This window comes from Podarcis vaucheri (genome assembly GCF_965113315.1).
Source record: "Podarcis vaucheri genome assembly, chromosome: 13".
Taxonomy (NCBI): Eukaryota; Metazoa; Chordata; class Lepidosauria; order Squamata; family Lacertidae; genus Podarcis; species Podarcis vaucheri.
This window is the reverse complement of record NC_138751.1, coordinates 34,206,092-34,224,733: the sequence shown is the minus strand read 5'-3', so window position 1 is coordinate 34,224,733 and position 18,642 is coordinate 34,206,092. Positions and strand designations below refer to the sequence as shown.

Genomic DNA, 18,642 nt, shown 5'->3' with positions numbered 1-18,642 from the left:
AAGTACCCTGATGCTTACAGCCCCTTCTACATTTCACCATGCATCCATTTAAGAATACAAGAGCTCAGCTGAATCAGATCAAAGGCCAGTCAAGTCCCACATCCTGTTCTCACTGCAGACAACCAGGTGCCTATGGGAAGCCTGTAAATAGATTCTACTTAGCTTTCCTACAGTGCTCTTTCTGGGTGCCCACATCAATCAGTTCCAGACAACATGGTCAGTGATCAGGGAAGATGGGAGCTGCAGTCAAAAACATATGGAGGGGACCAAATTGGGGAATGCTGACATACTTTATCACAGTAGCAATGTTAGAAACTGAGATATGAAAGCTAGAAGCTAAATGGTACTTTGAACCTAGGTTATGGGCGCAACAATGGAATGTCTAGGCACAAATTTTTAATAATAAGAATACAAAGCTAAAAATGAATGAACTGCAAAGTATTATGTTCACTTTTCACACGGTCTAGTCCTTCTCCTGCCCGCCCCCCAATATTAAGAGGGTCTCTTCTCCAGTCTTCAGAGGGTAGCTGGAAGTGGGGAGGCAGAAAAAGATCCTCCTTTCCTCCCACTCTGCAGTTTAATCTAAAATCTTAGGCACAGTACTGCACCCAGAGCTCAGAAACTGCTCACGCTAATGAAATTCCCCGTCGCAAAATGCACCTAGAACAATGGGAGTTTCAAACACTACACAGCAGTTCTTACAACAACCTGGTAAGGTAGGGCAATATTTCCCCCAAATCACTATTGCATAATAAAGCATACCTGTACTGTTCTTCAGAACGACACCAAACAGCCCTTATAATTCACAGGCTCTTTCCATTTTTAAAATTTGCACACCACCACTCTACCCTACCGTACCGAATGTGGTTTACAACCCAAACCTAAAACGAAAGTCGCGCTCCACTCCAATAATCCTTCGTCCAATCTGACCCTCCGCTCCCGAACTGCCCCCTCCCCCGAAATTTGGAGTAACCCCTCCCACATCCACCTGCACCATCCTTTCCGAAGTCCCTGCTTCAGGTTGCTTCGTTTCCCAACAACACCGGGGAAACCAGAAAAGGGAGTTTCCCCCGCCCTCACTTCTCCAGGCCAACTTTTAACGTTTAACCCCCCCCCCCACACACAGCCCAAGCCCACGAACCCCTTTCCTTTCCTCCTCTAGCCCACGTGCTGCCCTTTAGCTCTCGAGTCCCCTGATACACCCTACTCAAACCACCACCCCCACGCCACAGCTTCCAGGCCCTTCCCCCACACTTCCCTCAGCCCACCAGCCGCCGCTTGCAAGGGGCTGGCCTCACTTTGCCCCCTACCCTTCCGCAGCCTCCAGCGCACCACACGCGGCTCCTTTCTCCTCAGCTTTCTGCTCCTCTCGGTCTTCCCCGCCGCCTTCTCGTGCTCTCGCCGCTGCTCGCCCAGCCCACGTTTCTCCTACCCGCTTCCCTCCCACCTGGCCTATTCGAGGCCACCGTTTCTTTAGCCCCCGCCCCTAAATTCGCTCTCCACCAGCGGCCCAGTTAGAGGTCCCTCTTCTCTACCACGGACCCCATTGCTCTCTCAGTTTCTCCTCGCCCCCCACCTCCGCTTTATGCTTTCCTTTCCCCCCCCTTTTAGTCTTCCCCCTGCTTTGTTTAACTCCACCCCCTTCCCCTCATATAGCCCTATCCTCCTCCCCACCCCACTTTATTTCATACCTTCTCTTCCCCAGCTCCCGTTGTTTCAGCACCCGCCGCTGCCTTCAGGCGGGCCTTGCCCCGGAGCCGGTCCCGAGCCCCAAACAGCAGCGCCCGTCTACCACCACTCTTCTCCCCGCCCGCCGCGCTGCCTCGTCCAATCCTCCTCTAAGACGGGGGCGAGCGACAGCTCGATTGCCCAATCAGAGGACAAGCAGACTTCACAGCTCCAAACCTCCCTGCGAGTGACATCATAACGGCCAATCGGAGCGCGCTCGGGGGGGGGGAACGGTAGATGAGGATGGCATTAAAAAAAAAAAAAGACTCTGATAAGGGGAAAGTCCCAATCGCTATAGTAGTGGGCCGGCCGGACTAAGGGCCGACTGACATCACAAATTCGCCAATCCGTTAAACGCTCGCGAGGCTCCCCGCGCTATGTGGTTTGAGCGACGGAGGTAGCAACCAACCGCCGATCGAATAGTTACTACGGTCGTTCCCATTGTCTTTGGACGGTGTTTCCATCCGCAACGGGTCCTTAGCCCTTCCCCCTCCCACCCCAATACGTAATCTCCGTACATTCATAGCGGCCTGCGTCTCACCTTATGAGGGAGCGACATCTTAGGTGGGTTGCTACGGGCAACCAAGGACGAAACCTCAGAGGCCGGGGAGGGGAAGGAACCTGTGCGAATGGCAGCTGCCAAACTTTAAATTCTCACTTCGCCAGTATTGAACTCAAATCTGAAAGGAGCTTTTGGATTTTAAAAAAGGAATGATGAAAAATATTTTCTCCAATCCTTCAAAAATATTTATACAATTTATGTAGCAATCAGTTTGTGAATTTCAGATTTGTAATTTACAGTTTAAAGGTAAAGGTACCCCTGCCCTTACGGGCCAGTCGTGTCAGACTCTAGGGTTGTGCGCTCATCTCACTCTAGAGGCCGGGAGCCGGCGCCGTCCGCAGACACGTCCGGGTCACGTGGCCAGCGTGACAAAGCTGCAACTGGTGAGCCAGCACCAGTGCAGCACACGGAAACGCCGTTTACCTTCCCGCTATAAAGCGGTACCTATTTATCTACTTGCACTTAAGGGTGCTTTCGAACTGCTAGGTGGGCAGGAGCTGGGACCGAACGATGGGAGCTCACCCCGCCACGGGGATTCGAACCGCCGACCATGTGATCGGCAAGTCCTAGGCACTGAGGTTTTACCCACAGCGCCACATGCGTCACTAATTTACAGTTTAGAGAAGGATAAAATAGAGGGATTTGGGAAACACATTAGACAATGTACACGGTTTCCTCGTACCCAATAAAACTTTAAATTAACTCAATAATTTAAACTTGCAGGTATTCCAAACAGGACATGGTATGAAACTGAAAATGACATCAAGTAACAGAAAGGCTTTAGAGCCAAAATGTGAGAATTTGTGTAAGTATACTGCACTCTGTTTCAAAACGCCTATTTTCAAAATGTCACAATTTTGGATTTTACCAGAACCTGGAAGTTTCAAAAGCCAAATAGTTAAATCAGAAACTTAGGGTTTTGAGGTATGTCACAATTATATACCTATCTTTCATTAAAACAATACTCAAAAACACAAATTTGTTTATTGATCTCTCAAACACCTTGGAATCTCAAAACAGGATCACACGATGCTTACATGTTAAGCTTTAAAACTATTATAATCTGCGCCCTCCCCCCTCTGCACAAGCAAATTCTTCTGTTAAAATGTTGTTGTTCACCCAACCAAGGATGAAATTACCACTAAAGACACATTTTAATCTGCAATCCTATACATAGCGATTCTGAAGTCTCATTAAGTTCAGCTGGGCTTACTCCTAGGTGAGTATAGGATTGCACCCAAGCAAAACAGTCCTCTACTCACACCATGCTACAGATATGCCAGTGGAAGGCATATCCTATGCCATAGGTAGGCAAACTAAGGCCCGGGGGCTGGATCTGGCCCAATTGCCTTCTAAATCTGGCCCACAGACGGTCCAGGAATCAGCATGCTTTTACATGAGTAGAATGTGTCCTTTTATTTAAAATGCATCTCTGGGTTATTTCGTTCATTCCCCCAAAAAAATATAATCCAGCTCTCCACAAGGTCTGAGGGACAGTGGACTGGCCCCCTGCTGAAAAAGTTTGCTGACTCCTGTATGCTCTTATCATTCTGAGGTGGGTGGAGAAGGAGGTGGGAGGGCTGCTATTATTTTTATGTAATTCCCTCCTCCCTGCTAGCTTCTATGGGAGGCAAAATTACTTGCACCAACCTCAGACCTGACATAATGTTCCACTGTCAAATGGGCATGTCTTGGAAATGAAGAGGTGTAACTCATCAATCTTTATTACGGTCCAGAGACCCAACAAATCATTACAAAGCAATACACAATTCATTTGGCCTACCTCCAGGTTAAACAAGCATTTTGTTTAGAATATAGGGATCATTTGTTCTTGCAACCACCGTTAAGAGGTGTAACTATGCCCTGCTCAGGGCACACCCATGATTCCATCCCATTCTGCTTTCCCCACCGCACCTGTCCTATTTACCAGTGTCACTTTGCCAGCACAGTATCTCTGCCAACATACCAGCAGAGTTCCATCAGCTTAAGTGTCATGCTGGAGGTGTAATTCCATCTGGACTGGCAAAGCAGCGCTAACAGCACTTAGCCACTTCCTAAGACCATTCAGCCAGCATAACTCAAATATAGTGCCCTTGTTTTCTTATTTAGCTAGATGTCAAATATGTCACAACAGTTTAGAAACACTATAGTCAATCTGAATAGCAGCAATTAATATACAATACAGATAAAGTGCATTTTACTTGTCGAGCTAGTCCCAAAGCACTCCAAAATACCTGTCAAGAATTTTATTGAGGGGTACGATATGCATCGCTCAAATAAGGAAAATAAAAGTTTAAGATTACGTATGTTATCTCATCTTTCATCATTCTATATATTAGTTGGCATCACTGCCCACGTATGAATACTGAAGGTCAGATGAGCTGGGATGAGGGGTTACGCAGTTTGGGAAAGATAACCTACTTTTGGGGGGAAAATGTGAGGGAGAGCTCTTGCCTTGCACAACTCAAAACCTGTGCATATGGGCCATATGTGATAGTATATGTTCAAGGTTTTTGGGAAGTGATATTTACAAAATCCCAGACATTAAAGGGCAATCAATCCCACCTGACCTGGCCCTACTGGCAATAGTGCAGCCAGATGACACCAATATACGTTCACCAAGACAAGACCTAATAATTCTTTTGCTCACAGCTATTCATTTGGAGTTAGCTAGTCACTGGAAAATTTGTAAAGTTGGTGGTTGAGAAGAATTGGAAATCTGGGGAAGGAGGAAGTATCATGGAATGGCATACCAATAGGTTGTGCAATGAAAGTAGCTAGCAAAACAAGCACAAGCATTAAGACATGACTTTGCAAGCGACTGGTTTTTGTAATGGCTTTTGCATTGTGTTAATTTGTGGGGTGAACATATCAGACAAAACAGTGATTCTTCAAACAGCTCTTGTTTATTCACAGGCCAGAACAGAACTGAACTGAAGGGTTCAGCCAGCCTGCTTATATAGAGCTCCACTACAACGCAACAGTAACCACTTTCTGTAACTATCCAATCACTGATCGTCACTTTCAATCCCTTATTTGCATATGTGGACCTGAGTGAAAACTATCTACAGTATCCCCCTGCTGGCCCAGGGTGAGAACTTCAGTACATAACACATTGGGCATAAAATCCTATAAAAATATCACTTGTTCTGGACACCCCTGATGGAGAAACCTGTTAGGATAAGATGGCTATGAACTATTGGATGAGGGATATTGCCGATTGCTCTCTATTTTTAGGTATATTATCTTTCTATTATTCTATTTTTGTAGTTGAAACAATACAAACATATCCTTACAAAAACTGGTAAAGGGCTGACTGGATAATGTTCGGGAAATGGCATTACTTGAATGTTTATCATAAATTGGGAGCTGATTAAGTATGCTAAAAATGACCACTTAGAGGCTGTTTGGATATCATTCTTAACTTCTCAAAACTGGAATAGAGAGCAAATGCAGGCCAGATTGTCCCAGATTAATTTGTGGAGGAGCTATGCATTTGGGTGTGGCCTGAATATTCCCCGCAGTTTATTACAATAGACACATGAAGACATGCAATGATGAGTGAATAATTCTTTTGTTGTTGTTGTTCAGATATTTGACAATATGTACTCTACCGATTCTGTGTTACAGTCTGAAAAATCTTTAATAAAATTATTGTTTTCAGAAACCTGGGGCTTTAACTTGGATGAAGGCAGGATGAAAAATAAAATAAGTAAATAAAAGTTTGCTCAATGTAATCTCCTCCCAAATAGAGTGCAAGAGACTGCAGCCTTAACAGTCATGGGCAAGTATGCAATTTTTGTTGATTTATGGAGTATAAACTGCGCTAAGTTTAGCTTATGAAATGAGAGGAGCCTCTAACCTGTCTGGAAGTCAGACCCTCTTTTCTGGTAACATGTTTTCCTAATGCTAAATGTGTAGGGATTTGTAGTCAGGATTCTGGCATGCTCAAGAGCATAATTCTTTGAGTTCTGCTGAGCCCCTCTCAAAGCAAGCCCTGAATTTGACCATTAAAGGAGAGGTGCCTTGTACAACGCTCCCTAAGGATCTGTCCAAATCATAAAGCCAGAGAGAGAGAGTCGGACAGAAAGATGTTCTATTTCAGCTTGCTTGTCTACCATGCATGAATGGCTTCACAGTTCTCTTGTGGAGGGTGGAGATGCCAACTATGGGGCGGATTTTCAAGGCCTCACAGTACCAAGGTGTGTCAGCCAGAGCTAGGCCAGAGGAGAACGGGTACAAAGTTCACAATCATCTGAGCGATGATAAATAGTAATTAAGATTACACCATTCCGTGTTTCAAAAGGACAGAGATGTTAGATAATGCTTGGCAGGCTGACAGGTCAGAGACGGTACATGAGCAATGAAGAGGCTCACAAAACAAAGCCAAGCAGGAACCAATGAAAGCTGATATTAGTCACATGAAAACAGGTGCACTGTGAGAATGCAGCCTGGTCAACGCATGTTGTATAATTAGAGTGCAGTGTACTACCTCAGGTTGCAAGGGTGCATAATTTTAATGCACCCACCCCGATAATATACCACCTGCAAGTTAAAAAAAAACCCCACTAACTGCAGGGAGAAAGGTTCTGGTCTAGCCTACTCCCTCCCATGCTTCACCATAGTGGAGTAGGAAGCAAGTGTAGGATTGCCAGCTCTCAAGAAGCTCATATTCTGGGAACTAAACAGGGTAGTTCTGGTAGACCAGAGGGCAAAGCCTTGCAGCACTTGAAACGTCCAGAGCATGGTCCCCAGTGCAGGGTTACTGGCTTCTATCTGATGAGTTGTGAACAGGTATATTAGTGAACATCCCCATCTGAAGTCAACTCTCTTGCAGGGACTGAAGGAATGGGGAGAAACTCAGATGGGACAACTTGTTGAGATACAGCTTGCCCCCTTTGCTTCTACCTCCTCACAGATTTAATAGCTTCCATTGGAAACCTTGAGGAGCCATCCTGAATTATTATTTTCCCCACATCAACAATATAGGGTTGAATGCTTTACCCAGAGACTTGAGTTCAGAATATGACTTTATTAAAAAGACAGGGTATCTGAGAAACCAGAACCATTATTTCAATGTACAAATCCAAATACCTGTACAAGGTTTTGCATTTTAGTTTAAATCCTAAAAATAAAACAGATAATAAAAGCAACGGGTGGCGGGAGATCAGGAGCAGCCATTAAAACCATGTATTTATGCTGAATTAAAACAAAATATAAACCAGGACATTTTTTTTTACATCTTGGCAATGTGCTCACTAGCAGGGCTTTGGACAGTACCATCATGCACACCAAATACAACTTTGCTGGAATTTTTAAACAGCTTATTCAAAAAAACAACCTCCCCAAAGTCAACCCCTTGAATGAAAGAAGATCCAACTAGTTCTGATGTTTTACTGTTTAGATTTATTTCTTTAAAGGGAAAATGCAGTGTCCCTATTTAAAAAAAGAACTGAACTAAAAATAAATAAATCACAAGTATTACAAAACAGCTAGGTAAGTGTTCAGAGACATTTCAAAAGCTGGCAAGTCAGGTAGGGTAGGGATAAGAGGAGAGAGAGAGAAAGAGATTGAAAGATGCATCCCTATTGACCATATACAACACATTTAGATAATTAAAAAATATAAAAGGCAAGAGGCAGCAGTTCAGCAGCAAAGTGCTAAAAAGTTACGTCACGAAAGGGTATGGGACGGCAAAGCCACATCTCAGAGGAAATACGGTGTGGTTGTTCTTTTGGGAAGCACACATTCTGAGTCTGGAACTGCACAGAAGAGCTTTGGTTCCCTTGTATTTGCACCTTCAAATGCCATGATTGAGGCAATACTGTATTTCCACAGCGATAGCTGTGACCAACTTCTCACCAAACATGAATTTATAACCTTCATGCACCAGCTGGTGGGCTCAGCAGATGAGCTTTAAGTTGTTGATATAGACAAACTCATTTGTGACTTTTGCCTCAAACAGCCAGCCTGCTCCTCGGGGACTTATGGCCCAGGTGTCCACATCTTCTGGATCAGACCAAACAAGGTCACAAAAAGCTCCTTTGTGTGGGATCTCTTGGTTGTGCTCAATGGTCTGAATCTGGTCCAGTGTTTTTATGTCTGGAGATAGGCCCCCATGTATACAGAAGATTTGCTCATCTAGTAACACTGCTACCGTGAGCATGTCAAAAACTTTGATGTAATATCTCCAGGCATTAGCGTTGCCATATTTGGTTTGGCATTTGTCATAAAACCCATACACTGTCTACTCTCATGATTCCCACGTAAAAGTGTGATGCAATCAGGCCATTTTGCTTTCAGGGCAAGAAGATAGGCAAACGTCTCAAGGCTATAATAGCTTCTGTCTACAAAGTCACCCATAAATATATATAGTTTGTGTCAGGAACCTGACCTCCAGTTCTGAACAATTCACATAAATCATAAAACCGTCCATGTATGTCGCCACAGACTGTAACTGGTGTAGAAACTGGCTGCACATTAGATTCTTCCACAACAGAGATGTCCAACAAGTCGATCACGATCTACTAGTCGATCCCTGCGAGGTTTTGGTCGATTGCTGGCCCCCTTCCCGCCCCCTCGCCGTGCCCTCCATTGTTGGAGAACGGAAGACAGAGTTTACAAACCGAGGCTGTATTTACCCCAGTGATCCTTCAGTGAGTTGCTGTTCCTCTCTGACCGCAAAACAATGTAAAAATGCCAGGCCACCCCCCTCAAAAAAGCTCAACAACTTTGACCTGAACCCCTAAAAAAAGGAGGTAGATCACTGCCAGTTTTTAATTCTGTGAGTAGATCACAGTCTCTTGGAATTTGGCCACCCCTGTTCTAGAAGAAGGTCACAGACATAGTCACACAAGCGCCTGAGTGTTCCAGTTTGCGAACGTTTCACAGAAGCCGAACGCCTGACGTGACTTCCGTGGCTTCTGATTGAGTGCAAGAAGCTCTTGCAGCCAATCGGAAGCCACGCCTTGGTTTTTAAACCATTTTGGGAGTCAAACAGATTAAATTCGAGAACCAAGATACCACTGTAACTTAAACAGGACAATTCTGTGAAGATCAGTTAATGCTGGTCAGCTCCACTAAAGGTTTTGAAAACTGGTGGTGATGGCGGTTGACTCTCTCTCTCTCTCTCTCTCTCTCTCTCTCTCTCTCTCTCTCTCCCCGCCTCCCTCTGCCAACTACCTTGCCCCAAAAGAGCAACTGGCCCAGGGTCACTCAGTGAAAATAAGAACTGAGTGGAGATTTAAACCATGGTCTCCAAGATCCTAGTCTGTTCTGCAAAAAAATGCTGCTGGTGTAGAGGCTACTCAGCACTTGGTTTTGGAACAGGCTGTTTATCAGACATGTGGTGATGTTTCAAAAGGTTGCCACACACCCCACTTGTTTGTTCCTCCCAATTTGTTTCTGGAGACGCAAGTGTAGTCACCAGAAAGCCTTGGGAACTCTGAAGTTCCAGAGAAGGCTCTTCTGGAACTTCATTCCAGATTTCATTTTTCTGTATGTACAAATACTGAAGACATATCAAGAGAAGAGTGAGAGAGACATCCTAAAATAGCCACTAAAAGCACATTAAATGATAGCTAGCTTGCGATAAGTCATCTCACGCAGGCACCCCCAATTAATGACCTGGTAGCAGGAGATAGAATGACCAGCTCTTGCCACATTCCGTATGCAGCGCTTGCAGAATTCATTTGGAAGCTGTTGCATCACGAGATCTATTTATCAGGGTAATTTGATGCTGGGTTTTAGAAAGAGAGAGAGAGGGAGAGGAAGCCAGTTGCCTGAACAGGTGTGTTGGATAAAACAGTCCCTGCATAAACATGGGCGTGACCTGCTCAATAAAGCTGCTAACTGGATTACAGTGGCACAGAATACACTGCTTAAAAAGAAGAAGAAACATGAAACTCAGGAGGGGGGGTGAAGTCTTAATGGAGTGCAACAAATGGCTCCATGCCTGCCCCATATCCTGTTTGCTCTATAGGGTTGCCATACATCCGGAATTTCCCAGACATAGCCAGGATTCTGCCCTCGTAAACAACATCCGGGTGGAAAACACCAGGCATATGGCAACCCATGTTGCAAGTGTATATTTTGGCGAATTCTCTTAAAAATAGCTCAAAACTTATTTCTTTTCTTAGAACAACAACTTTGGCCAAAAATTTAAAAAGCTCAACAACCCCCCCCCCCCAAAAAAACCCCCCAAACAACTTTTATGTTCAGGTTTTCACTTTTTGAAATATGGCTACCCTACTGCTTTCTCCCATCAGGTAGGTATCTAATGTTGAGCTAAGCAAAAAACTCAAATCAAATAACAGCTTCATGCTTCAAGGTTCTGCATATCTTCTGCAGCTTCCTTACTCACCATTCCTGTCTCAAGCACTGCCTCCAACAGCCTGCCGTAGTCCTTAACCCTCCTCTCCAGCCACTCCTCAAAACACCTGGATCCTGACTCAACTCTAAATCAGGTCATTCATTACAAGAAAGAAAAGTGCCAAAGATCAAACTTGCGTTGAAGCTACACCCTCAGATTCAAAGTTCATCTCCCAGATTCCGAATGCAGTCACTGAGAACTGAGAATCAAGGAAGGGGTTTTTGCACATGCTCAGAAGCACCAAAATTATTATTGCTTCCAAGACTGAATTGTAGTTATAATAAATAGATTCAAAATGAGCAGCTGCGTTGTAGTAGCTCAAAGTGTGGACTGGAATGTTCCTGATTCAAGTGTCACAAATTGATTGACTGACCTTCAGCAAGCAACAGTAATCAGGGCCGTCTTAAGTATATCCAGCACCATGGTGCTGTAGCAGGAACCCCCCCACCCCAATCATTCTGTTTCCACAAACTTCACACACACTCACACTCACACACTACATACGCCACATTTCTGTTATAAATTCATAGAAAATCAACCATACATCGGATTTGCACTGTTCCATTTTTTACTCCATGTGACAAGGACTATCAAAGGGGGGTGCTTGGTTTCTGGTCAGCCATAATCCCTTCACCATCCCAGCACATCCACAGGAGCCCTGCCCAGTTGCTATGTCAACCCTGATAATCCCAGACAGAAGACAATCAAAATCACAAAGAACAGTGGATTCGCCACAGGCTGAAACAAAGGACAATGATCAGATCTTCCCTCTGGGGGCAGGAAACTGCAAACTCCCCATTGTCACCTGGAAAGTACTCATGGGGAGGGGGAAAGGAGGAACCAGCTGGGTGACAGGACACTCAGGTTACCTCCACAACTCCTCCCTCAACCCCTCCTTTCTGTAATGTATGCATGAGGTCAACCCCTTCTGTAATGTATGCATGATGTCAACCCCTCCTTTCTGTAATGTATGCATGATGTTTCTGGGGGTGGGCTTGACCTAGAGGAGGGGAATTTCAAAAGTTTTTATAAGGTCTTGCAGCCCATTGTTCGGGGTCTTTCCTCTCTCTTGCAAGGGAAGGGAACCCTGTTGCAACAGTTCAATAAAGGCCAAGCCTACAGGCTGCTGTTTTGCTCCAAGTTATCCTGGTTGGTGTCTTTGTTTTTGTCCAAGAGAGCCCTCAGATTTTTTTCCGTTAACAGTTGGCGACCAGACTCTGGGACACTTGGTTCTCCTGCAGAGGTGAGGAGGGAGATAGAGGGGATCAGGCGCCACTGGGCAACCTTAGCCCAGAGATCCTTCTTCCTCTCCCTGCCTCCTCTTTGTGGGCGGTAATCAATCGTCACCAAAAGCTCAACCAGGGGAGCAAAGGCGAGGTCAAGCCGGCTAAAAAGAAAAGGATCCTGAGATCTGCGGGGGGACATCTTCGAACGTGAGTATGGTTTGAAGTAAATACATTGGGAGGGGGGTGGAAAAGTAACGTCCCCACGACAGCCAGACTTTCCTTCTTTCATTTCTGACGTTACCCTTCGGAGTCGGCCGGGTACGTTCTCTCTCTCTCCTTTTCTCCCCCGATTCTCCCCCTCGGAGGGTGGCCAGGGAAATCGCGGAACTTTTCTGTCTGACGTTATCTCTCGGGGTCGTCTAGGAACGTCAAAACCTTTCCCTTTCTCTCCCCACAAATTCTTACGCGGTGCTGGGCCGGGGAAATTGTGGTACCTTTTGCTGTTTTCCGACGTTCCCCCCGGGGTCGTCCAGGAACGTCTTAATCTCTCTATCTCTTTTCTCCCCCGTTTTCCGTCTTGGAATTGAGTCCGGGAAAGCGTGGCTCTTTTACTGTTTCTCTGACATCCCTCTCTCGGAGTCGTCCAGAGGAGTCTTTCAAGTATTCTCTTACTCTCCACCTACCCTAACTCTGCAAATGAAGCTGCCCCTCCTGCCTGGTGACCTTTGTTAGGGATGACCTGGGTATGTGAGAACGCAAGGTCGTTTGCTCCCCTTTCAAAACTTTGTTTTCTCGGACCCCCAATCTGGCACTACACAGCGCAGGCGTCCAGTAGGGAGCCCAAACTTAGTCTCAAAGGCTAGGCAGGAGGCTGTTGTGGAGGGTAGAAGGGGCGGTTCACGAAGTGGGGCCCCACACTAGGATTAGTCTTGTGAAGCAGCGCTGAGGAAAAGGAATTTTAGTTTTGTGGCTGAAGGTTTCTCGGGCAAGGAGTCCCGTGGCTGAAGTTTTCTCGGGCAAGGAGTCCCGTGGCTGAAGTTTTCTCGGGCAAGGAGTCCCGTGGCTGAAGTTTTCTCGGGCAAGGAGTCCCGTGGCTGGAGTTTTCTCGGGCAAGGAGTCCCGTGGCTGAAGTTTTCTCGGGCAAGGAGTCCCGTGGCTGGAGTTTGAGTTCATGTATAAGATTTCTTGAAATGAGTTTGTAGCTTGTAGATATGTAGGAATTGTGTTAGTCAAGGGTACTTTGAGTACTGAAAGGATATTTTTTTTCTGTCCCCCCTTTCTTTCCCATTGCCTTTCCTCCCTTGTGTGTGTGTTTCCACTCTTTCTGTCTTTAGCGTACTTCATTAACGGGAAAAAAAGCCCAATAATAACATATGAGAGAATGGGAGCTCACTAAACACCCTAGCTGGACTCCTCCTGGCAACAAAGCTTCCATGAAGCCTTTTTGCCCCAGAGAGGATTCTAATATGCCCCTCCAGCTTGTCATCTCCAATTGGGAAAGATAAAATAAAATAAAGGGGCAAAATGGTCTTTCCAAGTACAAAGTACGAGACCGCTGTAACTTTTAGTGGGTGGCTTAGGCCCACCACCTAGAACCCAGGGCACAGTGGCCGCCTCAGGGATCCTTCAACAAAATCAGGGTGTGAACTCTTAGGGAGAGCTGAACACATCAAATTTGTGTTGTTAAACTATAACCTAAAGCTAGAACATGAAACTGTAAACTTAATGGTGCTCAGAGGCAAAAAAAAAAAAAAAAAAAGAAAAGAAAGAAAGAAATTGAATAAGAGATGTACTCAAAGATTTAGAAATATTTCAAGGGTTTGTATTTACATTGGCCTCGGCATCCACAGACTGTTCTTAAATGCACATAGTTTTAAATTGCAAGCTTGCTTCAAAAATCTTAAATCTAAGGAAGCCATGTTGCGCCTTATCAATCTTAAAACAAAACAAAATGGAGAATGGAGTGTGCAAATGTTTGTTATTTGAGAGAGGCTCAAAAAGAGAGTTTCCCTCCCAAGTGGTGAAATCCTGTATACGTGCTACTTGTGTTCTGAAAGGGGGATTACCCCAACTCCTTCCTCTAGTTTAAGTGAGGAGGGCGATTTTAAGTCTAATGGTAAATGATGTTGTGTTGTAACTTTTGAGTTTGCTCCAGTCTATTTTGGAAGGAGAAGTTAACCTAATGTTTCTGCTGCAAAAGCCTAGTTGAGCACAACTGCTCTCTCAAGCTAAAATGCAGTGTATGTATTTCATTAAGCGTATGCCTATAAAAGTATGGTGTTCATTCTAAGAAAAAAAATATTTGAGTCCAGTTTTAACTTTGATTTGGTTGGACAGAAGAGTTATTGTAAGGCTCCTGATATCAGTCTCTATAAGACTTCATGGCCTCTTTTGTTAGAAAATGCCCCCCAGTTGTGGGTAACTGAGGAAGCATGTAGGCCATTTAGTTGGGCCCAATGACAAACCTTTAATAATACATATCCCCGCCTGTATAAGACCTTGAGAACAGACTTCTCTGGGAGCCAATGGGAGACTTTATTCAAATAAATGGCCACAGCACATAGAGAAAGTTAACCCTTCCTCCTCCTCCTCTTATCCACCCTCACCCGTGTAACAGTCTTACACCCGCAATATGGTAATTACGCTTGGAAACAGCTAGGAGCCTTTTTCCTAGCCTAATTGCAGTGCGGGGAGGGCATCCGGTAAGTCCAGAACGAAATCTAAAAATAAGCTCCATCCTACAATCCTGGCTGTGGCTTGGCAAGAACCGGATTGATCTGAAATATGTTCTGTACTATGAATAAATATATAGGATGATGAAAGAATTTCTTTGTTAGGTCTTCTGTAAACACTAGCAGAGCCACTGCTTTGTTGATTCAAAAGCAGAGTGTTACAAGAGGGCCAGAGAAGTCTTCTGTGGATCAAAAGTTTAAAAAGAGGGCTAAGTTAATATATTTTGGTGCTTGAGATGAAAAATCCAAATGGCATATTCCCCACCTACTATTTAACATGGTCACAATCTATGATGAATTTCTCCTGCAGAACACCCACTGAAATGCATAGGGTAGTTCTTGCATAGTTCCTATTATTTTCATCAGCACTTGTGCAGGAGAACTTCTTGATGGATTGTGCGTCGTACATCAAATCTCTCTCTTCTACTCTGCTGCCTTTTTTTTTTTTTTTTACATGTTTACTTCATTGCATTTATAGCCTGCCTTTCTTCCAAGGAGCTCAGTGCAACACAGATAATTCTCTTCTCCCACTTACTTTCACAACAACCCTACAAGGTAGACTTGGCCCAAGGTCACCCGGTGAATTTCAAGGCTGAGCATTTCCTTCATCCTACCTGACGCATAATCCACCACTGAAATGAATGTGAGCTCTTATGTAGTTCCTGTTTCCTTTCAGAGGAGCTTGTGCAGCAGAACTTCCTAACAGATTGCAGCCCCTAGATCTAACCTCTACAACACACTGGTTCTCATTGATACAGTCTGTTTCCTTGCTTTATGTTACTTCTAATTTTAAAAACGTGTTAAGAAACACAAGTTAGCCTTAAGGCCACTCCCATGATTTTCCAACTGCCATTCATTAATGACAAGCTCTGCCCACATGTAGAGCTTACAACATTTAGGCCACATTCACACCACACCTTTAAAACACTATGATACCACTTTAAACAGTCATTGCTTCCCCCAAAGAATTATGGGAACTGTAGTTGAGGTGAAGAGCTACTTCTCTCCAACTGTAGCAGAGCTACAATTCCCAGAGTAGTTGAACCATTAACCTTTCTTCCCAGGGAACTCTGGGAATTGTAGCTCTGGGAGGGGAAAGAACAGATAGAAAAGCATTGACCACCAGCAAATAAAAATTGAATATCCAACAGATCTATCTATCAAGTGTTATAAACCAAACTATCCTATTATTCAAAGGCTCTCTCTGTGCAATGTGACTCGACCACTAACAATGCATTCTAACTCCTAGACAACTGGTGCATGAGGTCACTTTCCCTGTTTGACCAGGCAGTGCACACTCATTTGCAGAATGAGAAAGTGGCTAGGAAACTGGTTTGCCCAGTCTTAGCATGAGAATGTGCACCAAAAGACCTGAAAACAGAAACAGATTAAATCTGGGTGCAAACTAAGAGATTACTGGTCAGTTTTTGCTTAGAGGCATTTGGAAGTTAAAGATGCTGGTATTACTTTAGGTCAGGTGTGCTTTTCTGCTTCCTCTGCCAGGGTAGGGTGTGCCATCCCAGGCAAACTCAGCAACCTCTATCTATTGCTCACCTCCCCTTAAAAGTACATGCTGAAAGTACAGATGAAACCGTTCGCCAAGCCCTTAAGGTATTACACATCTCTGTTTCTTCAGAGCACTTTCCTAAATGTGGCCTCATTTCTTGATAATGAAAGAAAGGGAGCACAGAGAGACTTAAGATGTCTATGCCACTTGTTCCAGGACCAGGCCCCAGTTGTAATGAGCACTGTGTTGTAAGATCTTTCATCTTCACATAGGAGATGGAGCAAGCTTGTTTTCTCCTGCTCCAGAGGGTAGAACCTGAACCAATGGATTCAAGTTTACAACAAAGGAGATTCTGACTAAACACCAGCAAGAGCTGTTCCACAGTGGAATAGACTCCCTTGGAAGGTGGTGGACTCTCCTTCACTGGAGGTTTTCAAGCAGTGGTTGGATGGCCACCTGCCATGGATGCTTTAGTTGTGATTCCTGCATTGCAAGGGGTTGGGCTAGATGACCCTCAAGATATCCCTTCCAACTCCACAATTCTATGATTCTATGAATCTAAGTGGGGGTGGACTACATGTTCTCCAGGATCCCTTCCAACTCAGTGGTTCTATGAATCTAAGAGTGAAATCTGGACAGAAAATTATCTGAATAGGCCTGACTAGACCTGGCAAGTACAGTATCTCATTTTTGTTAGGTAAAATAGACATGATATGCTGCTATGGGAACTAAATCGTTGGCTGACTGCTCTCAATAGCTGCCCTTCCGAATGACTAACAAATAACTAAAAGGGCGAGATACCCAGCTGATGTAATATATGACGTAAACCCAGCCAGATGGGTGGGGTATAAGTAATAAATTATTATTATTATTATTATTATTATTATTATTATTATTATTATTATTATTATTATAGTTAGGCATGTAAACTGACAGCATTTGAGGGTGCCGAATGGCTCTTTGGAGATTTAGTGTGGGAGCAATAGTTTTTGGACTATCTGTTGGAATGTTTAAACTGAATTTCCATGTATGCTCAATCTGTAAATTTGTAAATAAATACAGATATTTCAAAATGTGGTATGCCTCTTGCCTTCCAAAAGCATCGCACCCCCCAAAATTCTCACTGCTCACAAAACCAGGGTGCACCTAACACTTGGTTTAAACTAAGTCTTAAATTGACGCTGTCTCTTCAACCAAGTAGTATTTTACTAGTCCTACCAATAAAAGAAGGCTGATCACCGAAGAATTGATGCTTTTGAATTATGGTGCTGGAGGAGACTCTTGAGAGTCCCATGGACTGCAAGAAGATCAAACGTATCCATTCTTAAGGAAATCAGCCTTGAGTGCTCACTGGAAGGACAGATCCTGAAGCTGAGGCTCCAATACTTTGGCCACCTCATGAGAAGAGAAGATTCCCTGGAAAAGCTTCTTCTTCTTCTTCTTCTTCTTCTTCTTCTTATTATTATTATTATTATTATTATTATAAAAGACCCTGATGTTGGGAAAGATGGAGGGCACAAGGAGAAGGGGACGACAGAGGACGAGATGGTTGGACAGTGTTCTCGAAGCTACCAGCATGATTTTGACCAAACTGTGGGAGGCAGTGGAAGACAGGAGGGCCTGGCGTGCTCTGGTCCATGGGGTCACGTAGAGTCGGACACGACTAAACGACTAAACAACAACACCACCAATAAAACTATATGTAGTTAGATATTCAGGATTGTCAGTAAATCCCAGATCTGTGTTGCTAGGTTCTGTCAAGACTGTACTTAAAACATGGCAACTTCTGCCTTGGGCCCTGTATTTCTTAAGGTTCTGTCTTTGACACACTGGATTACTCCAAACTCTGTTCTAACTTGCTGGTTCTGTAACCAGGGAGCAGAGTTTCTCAGCCCACAAAGATGGCAACCTTACTGCCATTAGAAATCAAGAGTGGGACACTAGATGCAGCTGTTTAGGTATGCAAGGCCTGTGTGAGTCCGCCATTGTTTTCTCATAACTATTCTTTGGCAAACTACAATCAAAATTCAGCAAAGAATCCAACTTAATTAACTGCCCCCTCCCCTCATACACTAATTAAAACCTTTCCGCCAGCCTGCTTATCCTTTCAAGACTGGAGATCCTCGACATTTAGAACACTTCTGGTGGGCGTTTAGTATTCCCCTCCACAGAAGCAATTAGTAGTGAAACATCTGGACCCTCTTCAGATGAACTAGGCATCATTAACATGTTATTAAGACGTCCAGACGATGGAGGGGGGTGGTGTGCTCCTTGCTTGACTGGAACTGTTCCAAAGATGCAGGGACTGTAGATGGATTGAGAACACAGCTTTAACCTGCTGACCCAAATGCTGGAACTAGAATTACAATCTGGTGTCGTGTGTGCAAAGGTACCAGAACTGGATGCAATAAAGCTGCGTCCACACAATTGGTAAATGCAGATCAACACTTGTTCTCTTTGTGTTTGCAACATGTGCTCCAGCATTTGCGGTGTGAGCATCATAAAATGGTAGAAGG

At 44.4% G+C, this 18,642-nt stretch overlaps 1 protein-coding gene, 1 long non-coding RNA gene and 1 pseudogene across 6 annotated transcripts in view; 1 reads left to right on the top strand and 2 right to left on the bottom strand.

Annotated features, from left to right (window-relative positions):
* The window catches only part of NFE2L1 (NFE2 like bZIP transcription factor 1), a 31,936-nt gene extending 30,108 nt beyond the window's left edge, over positions 1–1,828 (bottom strand). Inside the window, exon 1 of one of the 4 annotated variants that reach the window (XM_082197232.1) lies at positions 1,692–1,828. The gene's annotated coding sequence lies outside the window, so the exon portion shown is untranslated. Of the gene's footprint in view, positions 1–762; positions 922–1,310; positions 1,333–1,691 lie in introns of those variants that run through there. The other 3 variants (XM_082197229.1, XM_082197230.1, XM_082197231.1) reach the window with 3 other exon arrangements.
* Positions 1,829–1,986: 158 nt separating this feature from the next.
* On the top strand, positions 1,987–5,345 carry LOC309517853. Its single transcript, XR_014213278.1, has 3 exons — positions 1,987–2,292; positions 3,014–3,095; positions 5,207–5,345. It is a non-coding gene; the product is annotated as an uncharacterized lncRNA (long non-coding RNA).
* A 614-nt stretch (positions 5,346–5,959) lies between these two features.
* Positions 5,960–9,408, bottom strand: LOC309517833 (serine/threonine-protein phosphatase 6 catalytic subunit pseudogene; annotated as a pseudogene). The gene has a single exon. The product of its transcript is annotated as a serine/threonine-protein phosphatase 6 catalytic subunit pseudogene (transcript).
* Positions 9,409–18,642: the final 9,234 nt, after the last annotated feature.